Here is a 14,315-nt window from a genome sequence, read left to right as displayed (position 1 = left end):
ATAATTATAAGTATTTTCTGCAAATAATTTGCAGTACTCTTCTCCCTCTTACGTAGCAGAGACCTCCTTTTCTTGGATTTTCAGCTAAATGGAAAATACCATTTTTCAGCATTTTTAAAAAATAAATATACATGAGAAAATACAAGCCTGTTAAGTATGTCAGTGTTGTGGATCTTTGCAAAGACACTTATATAATAGTGTGCATTTGGCCTGAATGTTTCACTTGATTAGATGTAGGTGGTGATGCTCTTCATAGCTCTGTCATCAGCCCTGGCTGGTTTCTCTGCTAATGAAAAAGCAAATGTCAGGTTTCTTTCTGTCCATATTAACCCCGTGCATATTCCTGTTCAGAAATGCATGCTTGGATACAAAACCTCCACTTCCTCCAGAGTGGGCAGGAACTTTTAGGAAACAACACAAAACCAAAAAATTAAACAAAAGAAAACAAAACAAAAGAAAACAACAGCTAAAAGCCAAAAAAAAAAAAAAAAAAAGGAAAAAAAAAAGAAAAAAAAAGAAGAGCATTTCAGACACTCTCTGTGCCATTTACTCCCATCCTGTCACTGCTGTGGAAATACAAGTTATGGTTCACAAACACCCACAGTGCAGCCACTGAAACAAGAGGAAGCACCTGGGTGCCAGCACAGCCAGCAAGGAAACCTGTGCCTCATGTCCACTCCAGTGAATGCTGAGAGGCTGCCTGACCATCCTTATGGGAAAAATGTCAGTGATCACCCACTTGGAAATAAATTTCCCCAGAGGGAGCACCCATGCCCATCAGTCCAGCATGATCACAGTGCCAAATTTTCATCTCTCCTTCACTGACTGCTGTAAGGAGTTATAAAGTTAGAATAATGCACTATCCTCCATCCTAAATTTTATGTTGTCTTACTTTTTACATATTAGTTTAAAACAATATGAATTTCAACCAACTTTGTAGGGAAAAACTGGGAAAATCAGACTAAGTAGTTTATTAAGCAGAGGCACCTAGGATGGACTGTAGGAACCAGAGAGGATGGTTCTCTTCTCATGTTAAAATTGTGCTTGCACTTCTTTTTTAAATTAGAGCCATGTAGAGCCATGTTTACACTCAGTCCTCTTGTGCTTTCCCAGGACTGCCTGGACATTCTGCCGAAGTAGCAAATAATGAAAAATCAGCCTAGCATCTGACAAGACTTAGTAGTGCACAGCTTTTTCTGGTTGCTTGTTTAAAGTTTTTTTCCCCACAGAAATTAGTAAGGATTTAATTGGTTAATGTTATTGTTCACATAAATATCTAAACTGTCTTTTGTTGCTGAGCCCACCCATGACAAACAAGTGCTTATGAGACTCAGAGTTTCCTCTGTGGTCTCTAGAGATGGATAGCCATATGAAGGCACATCAAATTAATTTAAGTGCTCTAAGACATTATCTGGAGTACTTGTGGTCATCTCGTGGTCAGATGCATACTTTCAGGCCTTTTCCTTCATTTTTCAGTCAATTTACAGCTTGAAACAGAAGTTTTCCATTTCAGCCTGTATGAATAGCAAGGGTCTCTATTCAAAAATTAAATCAAGTTTCAGCTATTTGTGTCCTCAAGTTTACTCACTTCTAAATTGACAAGATGTTCTCTCTTCACAAATATCTTTGTGCTTTACCTCTCCTATTTTATTTTGAATGTGTATTCAAACTTTTGTGTCTTCACTGCTTCTCTTCTATATGCAGACTGGAGAAAAAAGTATCGGCATGCTCAACTTATTCTAGGGCTAATGTACAGATTTATTCTTTAGCAAACACTGTGACAGCAAAAGGCCACTGTACTTGCACTTGTCTTTACTAAGGGCATAAGCTGAAAACAGAAAATTGCTTTAGATTTTTTCTGGGTTCTTCTTCCCGATCTTTCAGTTAAGTTTAAGAGATTTAAGGACTCATGTAGTCCATCCATTTGGAAGGTAAAGTTTACCACCAGCCACATCTCATTCTGTTGTGATACTTTGGCTCTTTTTCCTCCAGGGAGAAAATTCCTTGCCTTGGAGATAATCTTCTTTGTCAGTCCTCCACAGCACACTTTGGATGGGCACATTCTGCTGCAGCACTAGGACTTTAAAGTCCTTTTTTTATTAAAAGGCCATTTTGTGTTGGCCCCTCTTAAACATTTTCCTGCTCATCTCCTCTTTTCTTGAGTCCTAATCTCTGTTTTGTCGAAATCATAGGATCATAGAGTCGAAGGATCATGGAAAGGTTTGGGTTGGAAGGGACCTCAAAGCCCACCCAGTGCCACCCCAGCCATGGCAGGGACACCTCCCACTGTCCCAGCTGCTCCAGCCCCAGTGTCCAGCCTGGCCTTGGGCACTGCCAGGGATCCAGGGGCAGCCCCAGCTGCTCTGGGCACCTGTGCCAGGGCCTGCCCACCCTGCCAGGGAACAATTCCTGCCCAATATTCCATCCATCCCTTCCCTATGGCAGTGGGAAGCCATTCCCCCTTGTGCTGCTACTACATCTTATAAAAAAGTACCTCTCCAGCTCTTCTGGAGCCCCTTTAGGCCCTGGAAGGAGCTCTGAGGTCTCCCTGGATCCTTCTCCTCTCCAGGTGAACACCAACAGCTCTCCCAGCTTGGCTCCAACCTTCAGAGCATCTTTGTGGCCTCCTCTGGACCTGCTTCAGGAACTCCACATCTTCCTTACACTGGGGACCCCAAACCTGGATGCAGGTGAGTTTCATAATTTTTCCCTTCAAGCCCATATCTTGTTTGCTGCTGACTCCAGTTGTATTTGTGGTCACACCTGAGCCTCTTACAGTATTTAACTTATTCAATATGCTTATGTGGACAATCAGTTTTATCAGGTACCTCTTAGTCTTGTGCTGCCCCATCCTTACTAGGGGTTTTTTTGCCCTAATTCCCAAGAACCTGGGGCATTGTCTTTAAGGATGATACATATGCAAAATCAGTTATTTTCTTTTATAAGTGTTACTTTTTTTCATAAGGACACTGGGAGAACAGAGAACCTATCCACAAATGTCTGGTGGATATATTAGCAGGGAAAACACAGCCTTTTTCATCACAAATGCACCTTGAAGTCAGTCAGTCACAGATTTAGTGATTTGTAGTCAGTTGTGAACAGTTCTTTAAACATTTCTGTGAAGTTATTATTTGTACGATGAGGGGCATTTGATGTGGAGTTCAAAGCATTTCCAAACCAACCTGTGCCAGAAGAAGGGGCGTAAGAAACGTGGTGCCTGTTTTTCTTGGTAGCTAACGACAGAAATGACCATGATTTATGACACTTGTGAGAACCAGTTGAGCCCCAGGACTGCCAAATTAGAATAATGTGCACAGAGAAGCTCTCAAAACAATGTCGTGTGTTTTCCCTCTGTGTGAGTCAGAGCTCCTCCACTTGAGAGCCTCCAGCTACTCAAAAACTCGCCTGCTTTTCTCTCTTAGCAAGTTCAGAGGGTGCTGCCAACTCCAGAAATTCAGTTATGGCCATTTGATATTTTACTTAAAATCCAGTTCCTACGGGCTTGTGACCATGTGAGAACTTCAGCTTCCATTTAGAGAAAAATGAAGATTCTGCCATCAAAAGGCAGGATTTAAGGGCAAGTGGGACCTAAACACACACAGCCATCTCATAAAATGAAGGAGAAGGAGAAACATTCTTTGTTGGATGTCAGACAAACATCTACCAGAGTAATTCTGCTGTAATTGGTTTTGCCCTGGGAAAAATTCATGTTGGCTTCAAATAGTGCAACTGAAAAAACATTGATTTCAAGTTTTTGTTTGTAATGACAAGAATAGGCTGTGAATGGGACAATGAGATTTTCATCCCTATTTTTATGTTTTAAAGAAGATGTCACTTGGGTATTTTTAGTTGTTTAATATTAAACTTTTTTGAGAATTTTCATAGAAATGCCTTTAATTGGAAAATGCAGTATCTGCAGGATCAAAATCCTCTGCAGGGAACAACATTTTTCTGAAACAAAAGCAAACTCAGAGAATCTTTTACACAATTAAGAGATTATTATAAATATCTATCAAAAGAGAGTGAATTTTCTTTCCTGTTGAAGAAGCCCTCTATGCCTAACATTTTATTGAGCTGTTGTGCAGAAAAATGAAATCATTCAAGTCTACCAGGATAGCAGGTTCTCCTGAGCTGAAAGTGGAAAAAATCTAATTACTCTCCCCTTCAAAAGGGAGTATTTCAAATAATGTCTGTCAGTAGGAAAAAGGTAAACAGAATTTGTTAAACTCTCTGATCAGTGCTAACAGCACTTTTGGCTTGTTGTGTGTTTCTCTGCAGTATATACTCCAATTATTTTTTTTTATTTATTTAAAAAGCCTGAGGTCTCTATTTGAAGTCAAATGAGGATTTTGAACAATATCTTGCTTGTCTTACAGTTGACTAGCAATAAAGGAGTGAATTAGAGTTAATGAATTAATATTAGCTCCCACCAAACCAGAGCTAAGTCACCTAGGCAGGCAGCAGGGAAAAATCTGTCATACCACTGAAAAGCCTGAGAAACAAAAATGAAGAGTCTCCAGTTCTGATAAGCCACCTTCTCTCTTAAATTTCACAGGTGTGTCAGTATTATTTTATGTTTTAGTTTTACATGCATTTCACAGGAAATGTGGTTTCATAATGTGGAAAGCCTTATGGGTTACTAAGATTTAAGACCACCAGGAAGGTTTATGGATAAAAATTCTTGTGCTGGGCAAAGTGATCACCCCCCCATTTGGTAACAGTGTTAATTGCTGCAATCTTTAGTTAGAAATCCCCTTTCCTGAGCCTGCCTTTGACAAGGCTGAATGTTGAGATACTGGAAGGAGGTTTGAAAACCAGTAGTTGAGATTAATCAGAACCATTTAAGAGTAATGCAAATATTTTTTTTCGTCTTTATGACGTTTAACAAGATCTCCCAGAGCAATGCTTATTGTTCGTCTCCTTTTAAATTTTGACAGATCAGATATATCAAATGAGTCATAGAATCACAGGATAGAGCAGGTTGGAAGATCCTTTTGTGGGAAAGCAGCATCAAGGAGATTATCCAGCACCTTGTCCAATACTATCTTGAAAACCTCCAGAGATGGAGACCCCACCATATCTTCAGGGAGTTTGTTCCAGTGTTTGATAGTTCTCTCCATGAAAAAATATATCTTATTTCAAGATGAAATAGTTGCCATTTCTTATTAAAATAATTTAATAAGGATAGATAACACAAGGAAGACATTGAAATAGTCTTTTTATTTTCTTAAAATGCTTAAACCATTAAAGTAGTTAACCATTTAAAGCTTTAGCTTTATCACATTAAATTTAAAACACTACAATGACACTTTTCAACCTTCAAGGAAGTGATAGATAAATGACCCCCCAGAATTCAGGCCCTGGAGTTCTCCCCTTGTTTTGTCTCATGGTCTCACAGTGAGACCATAAGAAAGGTGACTGCTGGTGGTGTCAGGGGGTGTGCAATGAGTGTAAAGAGGTGTGGGTATGGATGGCTGAGACTTGCAGTTTGCCATTAATGGTCCTTTACCAGATATGCCTTTGGTTTATGGCATGAATATAATCTTAACACGTTAATATTTGTCTCCAAGTATGCACACATCCTCTGAGCTGGTATTTTCTTGTGGTTTCTTCCCAGGTGGTTTGATATACGGGAAACTTCTGCCCCTTCCTTTCAGCCATGTCACTTTTCTCCTGCTCCCATATGCACTTAAATGAAACCATGGGTTTGCAATTTTCTGTCCCTCAAGTCTTCTCTGCCTTCAGCCTTTTTTCCTATAGCTTCTCCCTATCCCCTCCCACAGCTTCTTTTCCCCTCTCTCCATGCTCAGAGGCTGCTGAAAACACTGAGTCTGTCTGCTCCCTTTTACCCTGGCTCTGCTCCTGTCCTCTGCCACGTCCATGGGTCCTCCCCTCTGTTCTAACCTCTTTGTTTCTAAGAAGAGGTGAGTGCACAGTCATTTTCCTCCCCAGCTCTGCACCAAGGCTTAGGATGTACTTTTAATCTGCAGCCTAAAGCCAATTTAATAATCAGCTCCTGCTGGAAGAAGCAGCCCTGCTCCTCTGTCTTCAGCTTCCCATCTCTTGAGATGCTGACTGGTCTGATGACAATATCTTTGTTTTGCTTCATTTGTAATTCCTCGGGTGAATTCTCCACACCTGATTTATGCTGCAGTTGCACATCAGCTGTGCCTGATGCAAAGGGAGCAGTGGCAGCCTTTGGGGCTGGAAGGTGGGGTGGGGGTGAGTTCGCCTGTTTCTGTCACACACACTGACTTTGTTGGACTCTGGAAAGCCTCTCTCAAAGCAAGAAGCAGGGGGAGGAATAGCTGGCTGCAGATTTTTCCAGCAGAAAAGGTCCTCAGTTCCTTGGTGCAAGTACCAAGGTATGGACAGCCTGGAGGAGATTGGAGGAGGGAGTGGAACTTCTCACTGCTGCCTGTTTAAAAGCATTCTGCACTAGCTTAGGTTCCGTTTATTGGTTTGGTGTTTTTCATTAGTGCTTCAAAGCAAAGGAAAAAGGCAGACAAAATAGTGTTATTTGACACCATTGCTGATTTTTGAAATATCAGGCTAAAGAAAGTGAGGGCTGTATTAACCAATTGCTTTTTAGAATGGGAATGTAGATGAACTTTATTGACCTATGATTCAAGCTAATAGTTATAAAATTTTTTTTGTGTATTTCTATTAGTAAATAAAATATTTTTTGACACAGAAAAATGAGGTATTATACAGTGAAGCATTGCTTCTTTTGAAATATCTTTTTCAAAGTACCATACTTTTCCCTTGATTGTCGCAGTTCAAGTTTAGTACAGAATCCTTCAGATTAATTTTAATTAATGCATTGTGGGCCTTTCAAATAAAACACACTACATTTGTTATTACCTTTTAAAACAGAGTTAAGTCATTTGACCCAGTCATGGAAAATGTGAGCTTATCTTGAATGTAAATTAACTGCAGTAGTAAATAGCTCTGTCTGTGTGTGTTTCCTTATGTGGACTCACATGCTTGTAGCTTTAATTAAGGACACTAATTTTACTTTTGGAGAATTATAAATTCCATGAGTCAGAACATTAAGTGGTTAGCATGAAGATATACTAGTTACTATTCCATTTGGAAAAGAGCATTGCATAACTTATCATTTGTCACATGAAATCTTTATGCTCCCAGTTGAAATGTTTGCAGCCTTTGTTCAGGTAGAATTCTTTACACTGAATTTATGACCATTTTCTAAAATTACTATACATTTATTTTTTATCATTTTTATAATTTATTTTATTCAGTTATTTCCTGCTCCAAATGCAGTGTATGACATTAGGTCAGCGACAACAGCAAACTGTGGGGGGAAAAGTCCCAATTTGGCTGTGTCAGTGTGAGCTGTTGCATTGCTGGGTGTGTAAAACATTCACAGTGGAATTCCCCTGGGTTTCACTGAGAAAGCACTGCCATCTTTGGTGTCTCTGGGTTAGCCAAAAGGATGACTTTCATTCCTTTAAGGCCCCAGTTTAACCAAAACAGTGAATAACAATTCACTTGGGCGTTACCATATTCCTCGCCTGGGATTCTGCAGCACATTGTACACAAATTTTAGCTGTATGGGTTTACTTTAAGGGAGCTACCTCTTCCTTTCATGACACACTCTCAAAGGATGACATCATTGCAAGAAGGGACACTTCTTTGTAAAGAAAGCAAGATTCTTGAAAGGGAAAAATATACTCATCATTCCAAATTGCTCCGAAGGTCAGCAATTGTGTCGCTGCCACAGCCAGCCTTTCTGCTGAGACAATCCTGTCTCACTTCTCAGCAGCAGCTCTCAGCTCTGAAAAGTTATTGAAAATGAGGGTAAAATCAAACTGCAGGAAAACCAGCAGCCTGCTCATTAAGCTTTCACATATCTTTCATCCTCATTATTCCAAAGGCCTTTATGTTATTTCAAGATGACTTTTAAGGCAAGCTAACTAATGTGGGTAAGGTAGTGGTTATAATTTCTTACTAAAATCTGTTCAGTGATGTTATTCTGGGGTTATTTTAATGAGAGTTGGACATAAAATATGTCTTGGCTTACATTATTGAACTGCATCACACCAAATCACAATTCCTGCATAATGTCTTTTGGAAGGCATCCTTCTTCAATCTTCAGAATTATAGCAATAAAATTGCACATTACTTGTTTAATTACCAGTAAGCCAATGGATTAAAGATAGATCTATCTGCCCACTCTTATTCTGCTGTATTCATGCAAAGTGTAAGTTTAAATCAGTGCTTTTCTGGAGCTGCCAGCCACCAGATTTCTAGTAATCTCTTACTTGCATACACCATCCATATTTTACCCAGCTGCCTGCAGAAACCAGCTGAAGGAAGAGAAGCAGAGTCTTTTACAAACCTTAATATTTTTGGCAGCAGAATTGCTGTCATGTTATGCTAGGTTTCACATCTTAGGCTCTACTGAGGCAAAATTGGGAAGTAGAGGGAAATATGGAGAAAGTAAATTAATTTTGAAATCTTGCCTTTTATAATGAGCTATGTAAATGATACTAAGAATGTTTTTGGTGTCATCATAGTGCACACTAAAGAATACAAATGAAGGAAAAATAAATCAGTATGAGTGCAGGATAATTTCCAAACTCTACTTCTGCATCCAATGCCACCTGTGGGTTAAGATGATTTAAAGCTGCATGTATCATAATGATGGTTTGAAAATATGTTGTCACCCCACAACTTACCTTTATTTCTTTTTCTCTCTTCCTTCTGCAGATAGACAATGCAGCTTTCTGTGCCCCAAAATTTGCTGTTTTCACTTGTTCTTAGGCAGATTTTAGGAGTCTCCTTAGGTTGGGATTGTATAAACACACATCAGTGTTGACCATCAGATTATGAAATATATTTACACTAAGTGCAAAACAAAATCTCTCACATCTTCCTCTGGCCAAGCCAGGATTTCAGACTCTCTGCTTTGTGCAGAGGCTGAGACAAAGTTACAGCAGTGGATGCAAAAGTGAGATAATCACTTATGTTAGGGCAGGAGAGAAGGGAAGCTTCTATAAAGTAAACTATATTTATGGTGTGTGACTGTTCCTTCAGATTTCTGAACAAGATTTCTGAACATTTTTAACCTCCCCAGTATTTTATCCTTCTCACTTTGCTCTGGCAGAGGTACATATTTCCTGTCCAGGATGTACCATCCTTTAGAAAAGTTCAATTTTTAAAAAAATGTTTTCAGTTTTATGTGGTCCCACCAGAAAAAAAAAAAAATTAAAACGAAAAAATTTAATCTGGCAAAGTGAATGTATGTGAGAGAGCTCAAGCTATTGTTGTGGAAAATGCTGGCTGATATATGGATCACAGGGATGAAATTCCAATGTAGAGCATGCTGAATAGACAAGGCAGGGAAGCAGGTTGTGCCATGTCAAGGTTTTCTTCTGAGGTTGCCACAGGGGAGCCAGGTGTGCTGCAGATAGTCCTACAAATGAGAATTTAGGAGTCCTACTACTTGCTTACTACACTCAGATAATGCCTAAATTATATTTTGAATGGTTTATATTAAGGGAGATATTTCATGCACCTTCACACGCCTGCCAAAGGAAACATTCCCAAAACAGGAAAAGCATCAGTGAGAGGAACCTCTTCAGGAAAAATGAAATTTCCGTGGTCCTTTCCCCTCTGAGTGGGGTGGCAGAGGACCTGCAAGAGGAACACCTGATACAGAGTGTGTGGCACAATGCTGCATGTTCTTCTTGTGGGAGCAGCAATTCAGGGCCCCCACCTCCAGCACCCAAATAAGTCACACATTCTGTGGGCAGACAAAAATAGAAGCACACTAACAACCTGGCAGGAGCATCTCTTGAGTTGCAGTGAATGTTTCAGTATTGCAGTTGTGGCTTTTTATCGAAATTAGTTGTTGTTTTTGGTTGTGGTTTGTTTTTTGGTTTTTCTTTCCTGCAAGGCTGCCTTTATTTACATTATTTGAAATGGATGTAAAGTTTGGAACTGAAGTACATGTAAATATTAAACATAATTATCTTCAAGTCTCCATTTTCAAAAAGGGCAAGCAAAGCAAAGCAAGTCAAAGCGATGGAAAATATTTTAATGGCCTTGGCTCAGAAAAAAGCTTTCTTTGAAGGGCACTAAAGGAACTTTCCCATTAAGTACCTGGAGCTGCAAATTCACCCCATTACCAGTGTTGTAGGAAATGACTTGAAATACCAATGCCTTATGGTATTTATTGAAGAATTTTACATTATTTTCATTCAAAGGCATCTGTGAAGCATAATATTTTCAAATCAAATAAGAGTCTTGGAGTTTGCCATCTCTGGGAATGGAAGCCAGGATATGATGCACTCATTGCAAACCCTAGTAGAACTGACTCTATAGCATCTGTGAAAACTAAAAGTCACACCCAAAAACTTGAGATGCCCAAAGCAATGTTAAGGGAACTATATGAATGTAGTACTGAAATCACAAACTCTCTCTGGCTAATGACTGCTGGAATTCAGAGGACTGATTTCCTGACTCCCAGCTTGGTCAGAGGCACCTCAGGGTTTTTCCATCTTATTTCCTGGATCCTGCTTTAACCTTACTGGGACCAGCTCCTAGCAGTAGCACTGCCTCCTCTGAGGTCTAGCTCATGGCAGCAGCACCCAGCTTTTACATGTCCATAAAATGTCACCTCGGATTACTTGTTCATTTTTTTTAATCCAATAGTTACATAATGTAAAATGTATATAAAGTGATAGGAGCAAACCTTCCCTTCCTTGGGAGTTCCTTCATTTGTAGATTTATGGATTTATAGAGTCTCATTGTTGTATGATAGCTTTTCCTCTAAAAGATGAATCATTCATTTTGTTTTTGCAGACTTGCTGGGTTTCTTAGAGCTGAGTGGATAACATTTTTTTCCACAATGAGGATTGTTTAAAGGGAAGTGTGTGATGACGAGTTTCTTCCTGACAAAAAGGTACTCCCAGGAAGAACATCAGCTTGCCTGGATCATAGAGCAGCAGTGCTGCAGAAATGTGTTACTGAGTCTGCAGCACCTTGTGTGATCTGAGAGTGCTTAAAGGCAAAATATAAAGCTTTTGTCCAATATTATGAAACCTCTATGTCAGAAATCTTCTGGGAATGCAGTTCAGCATCTTTTGTCAAGTCTCATCATGAAACTTCCAGACAAGGAGGGGTTTCTAAACCTTGTGAATTATTCTTCCAGAAGTTGCTTCCTGTAGCAAAGGGGCCCCAGGATACCCTTTCTGAAGCTCATCTAGAGAAACAGATCCTGAGGAAGGAGAACAGGGAGCTGAAAAATCCTTCCTGAAACATTCTCCTGCAGAAGCAGAGAAATACCATGTTGTGAGATTAATGGATTAATAGAGCAGACAGCTTTGTGACTTACTGAGGCGTGTTCTTGTGTAAATACTCTGTTAAGAGATGTGCAGGCAGCTGAAATAATGGTCACCTTCCCTCAGAGAGTGTGCCAGGCCTATGTCCCTGGATAGCTCTGGTTACCTGCAAAGGACAAGGTTCTGAGGGAGGCATGGATGGAGGTTTTGTGTGACAGCAGGAGGTGTTTTCCTCCTTGTTTACATTTGTGTGTGGTGCCTTGGAGTTGCCTACAACAGAGTCGCGACAGAGTTAAGAGAATAAAGTGGGTATTCATTAAAGGCCTTAAATAGATACACCTTTGGCAGTGCAAAAGCCTAGCAGAGGCTACACCCAAGATAGATGGTGGTCATGAGCTTTTCACACAATTATAAGTTTGGTCTATTTGCATATCTGGGTTGATTCTGCAATTACAGCTTCAGGTAATGAAGTCACAATCCCCTAGTTTGCTCCTCTCAGATTCATTTTTGTTTATACTTTTTGGAATCTGAGGCCTGGAAGGATTGTTGTGTCTGACCAAAATGTCAGGAGAGTTTACTAACACTCTACGTGGAGTTCAGAGCTGTCCACTAATGCAGCACAGGACCTGGAAAACAGAAAGGCTAAAATCTTAATGCATCACATAAAGCATGAGAAGCCAGGTGATGAATGGTCCCAAGCCAGACCACCCATGGGGTGTCCACAGAATGACAATCTCTGCACTGTGGTGACCTGGGTGGCAGCTCTGCATCATTTCTGCAAGCACAGTTTGTCCTGTTACGTGCACAAAACCGCAGTCCCACGCTCCACGAGGTTGACCCTGACAACCACAATGCAGCTGACACAGTTGATGTTTAAAAATAAAAGATGCCTCCACGGGAAAATCCTCATGGGTCAGAAAAAGGAAGATATTTCTGGTGAGCTTCAAATCTATTGTCCATAGGAGAAGTCTGAAAGAAATATGAGAGAATAATATCCTGTGTTCTTTCTCTGGTCTGTGAAAATACAGACTATCTGAAAATTGAACTTCACTGTTAAAGGACAGAGCAAATGACCAACATAAAATGGCTTGGGGTCTTAGTGTGAGAATATTCCTATTTGTCTGCTTTTAAGTAGAAACTCTCAGTTAAAAAAAAAAACAAAACAAAAAACCAAAACCAAAAACAAAACAAAACAACCTCACATTTTTTAATCAGTCTATCTGACTGACATTCTAAAACTGACTTTATTTTTCTCATGGGAAAGGGAAACAAGGACCTTTTTGCTTTAGTCATGTATTTCCCCCTCAAAATAAAAAGCAGCTAGGTCAAGAGCAGCTTTAGTACATGGAAATGAGTAAAGCTCCCAAGGCAAAAACACCTAGAGAGAAGTCCAGGAGTTAAGCAGCAAATGTTACTGACTATACCTCTCCCATTGCATGGTCAGATAATTTCTAAATAAAGTACACCACTGGCATCCTACTATCCACTATATTTTAAGGTAAGGGATTACAGAATTTGCCTGCAGACCATAAATCATCATCAGTATTCAGAATGACTGATACAAGTTGTTGTTAATTGTAGTTGTTAATTGCAAGTTGTGTTAATTGCAGTTAAACAGAATACTGGCAACAATCAATAGAGTAGAAGAGAGATGCAGCTTTTTGCTCTGATTTTGCAGAGATATGAGAATAGCTTGTGGGATTTTTTTAATCTTTTTGTTGGTGGGTTTTGGTGGGTTTTTTTTGGTTTTTTTTTTTTTTTTGGTGCACCTTTTGAATGTTAATATTCTGCTGGAGAAGGTTTCAGACAGTCTGCAGGGTGGCTGCTGTACTCAGCCAGGCAGGATCCTCTGCAAAGTTTCACATCTGAAATTATAGCCTTGCTTTAAGAAAACGACAGCACTGTGAGCTAATTGCTTCTTTCACAGAAATAGAATTTTCAGTTGAGTTCATGGGGCTTTTTTGTGCAAAATTCTAAGCCTTAAAAATGCAGATTTCTAACTTGTGTATTCATCATTCCTTTGACAGTCCCTGATATTTATGTTTAGAAATACAGGTGCAGAAGAATGGAAACTAAAGATTATTGTAACTACTCCAACTGCTGTGGGAAATGGTTCAAGTTCCTTCACAACTAGATGAAAGTATCTGTTTCACAGAAGTTGTCTAATGTTCTTCATTTATTTAATAAAGCTATGACTGTCTATTATGTCCTATATAGCAGGGCAGAATACTGATATCAGGCTTAAAAATAGCAATAATTAAATGAATGTCTACTGACTATCTTGTTGTGTATTCTTTGTCTATCTTGTGGAAAGTATATTGCAGTTCATCTTTCATTGATGCCAAAAAGCATAGTATAAAACCCATTCATTTCAATTTTCAGCTGCAAACATTGTTTTGGTGTGGATCTGTGGCTGGTAAGATAACAAGTTTCCAGCTTGCTGATTCATCTGGATGTCAGCTATGTTGGTACCTCTAAAAGATTTAGCAATTTTGGTTATGTTATTAAGAGTACACATTTAAGGTATTTGCTGTGGAGAAGGGTTTCAGGGCTGGTGTCTGTTGTGCCTGCAAATGCACTGAGTAATTCAAGCTTTTAGCATAACCTTGATTTTTTTTTAAGTATAAATCATCCTCACACACCTTGCGTAGATGAATTCAAAATATTTTGTGCAGACATTTGCACATTAAAGGGGAGTTTGCATTTTAAACATTTCACAGTGCATTAAGTAAAATGGTATTGGGGAGGGTCTACAGCAAAAAGAACAGATCAGTTTCTAGCACTGTTTTATTGTTGAAATTAAATCCATCAACTTCCGTTAGCAATGCCAACACTTGAATAGTGCACCGATAGGCTTTTTTAGCACAGAGATCTGTCTTTAAAAGCTGTTCAAAGAAGGAGAATTTGTGCCTGCAGGAGGAAGGTAATTTCAGCCTGGCATCAAATTTTCAAGAAGAAAAGGATGATGCACAGGTGAAAAGGGCATTGCTGGTGTATCCATTTAGA

General features: G+C 39.4%; 1 long non-coding RNA gene across 1 annotated transcript; it reads left to right on the top strand.

Moving 5' to 3' along the window:
* On the top strand, positions 1–13,588 carry LOC116184575 (uncharacterized). Its single transcript, XR_004149331.3, has 2 exons — positions 1–12,807; positions 13,337–13,588. It is a non-coding gene; the product is annotated as an uncharacterized LOC116184575 (long non-coding RNA).
* Positions 13,589–14,315: the final 727 nt, after the last annotated feature.

The sequence above is a fragment of the Lonchura striata genome, chromosome Z (genome assembly GCF_050655825.1).
Source record: "Lonchura striata isolate lonStrDom1 chromosome Z, ASM5065582v1, whole genome shotgun sequence".
Classification (NCBI taxonomy): Eukaryota; Metazoa; Chordata; class Aves; order Passeriformes; family Estrildidae; genus Lonchura; species Lonchura striata.
This window is presented reverse-complemented; position numbering and strand designations above follow the sequence as displayed.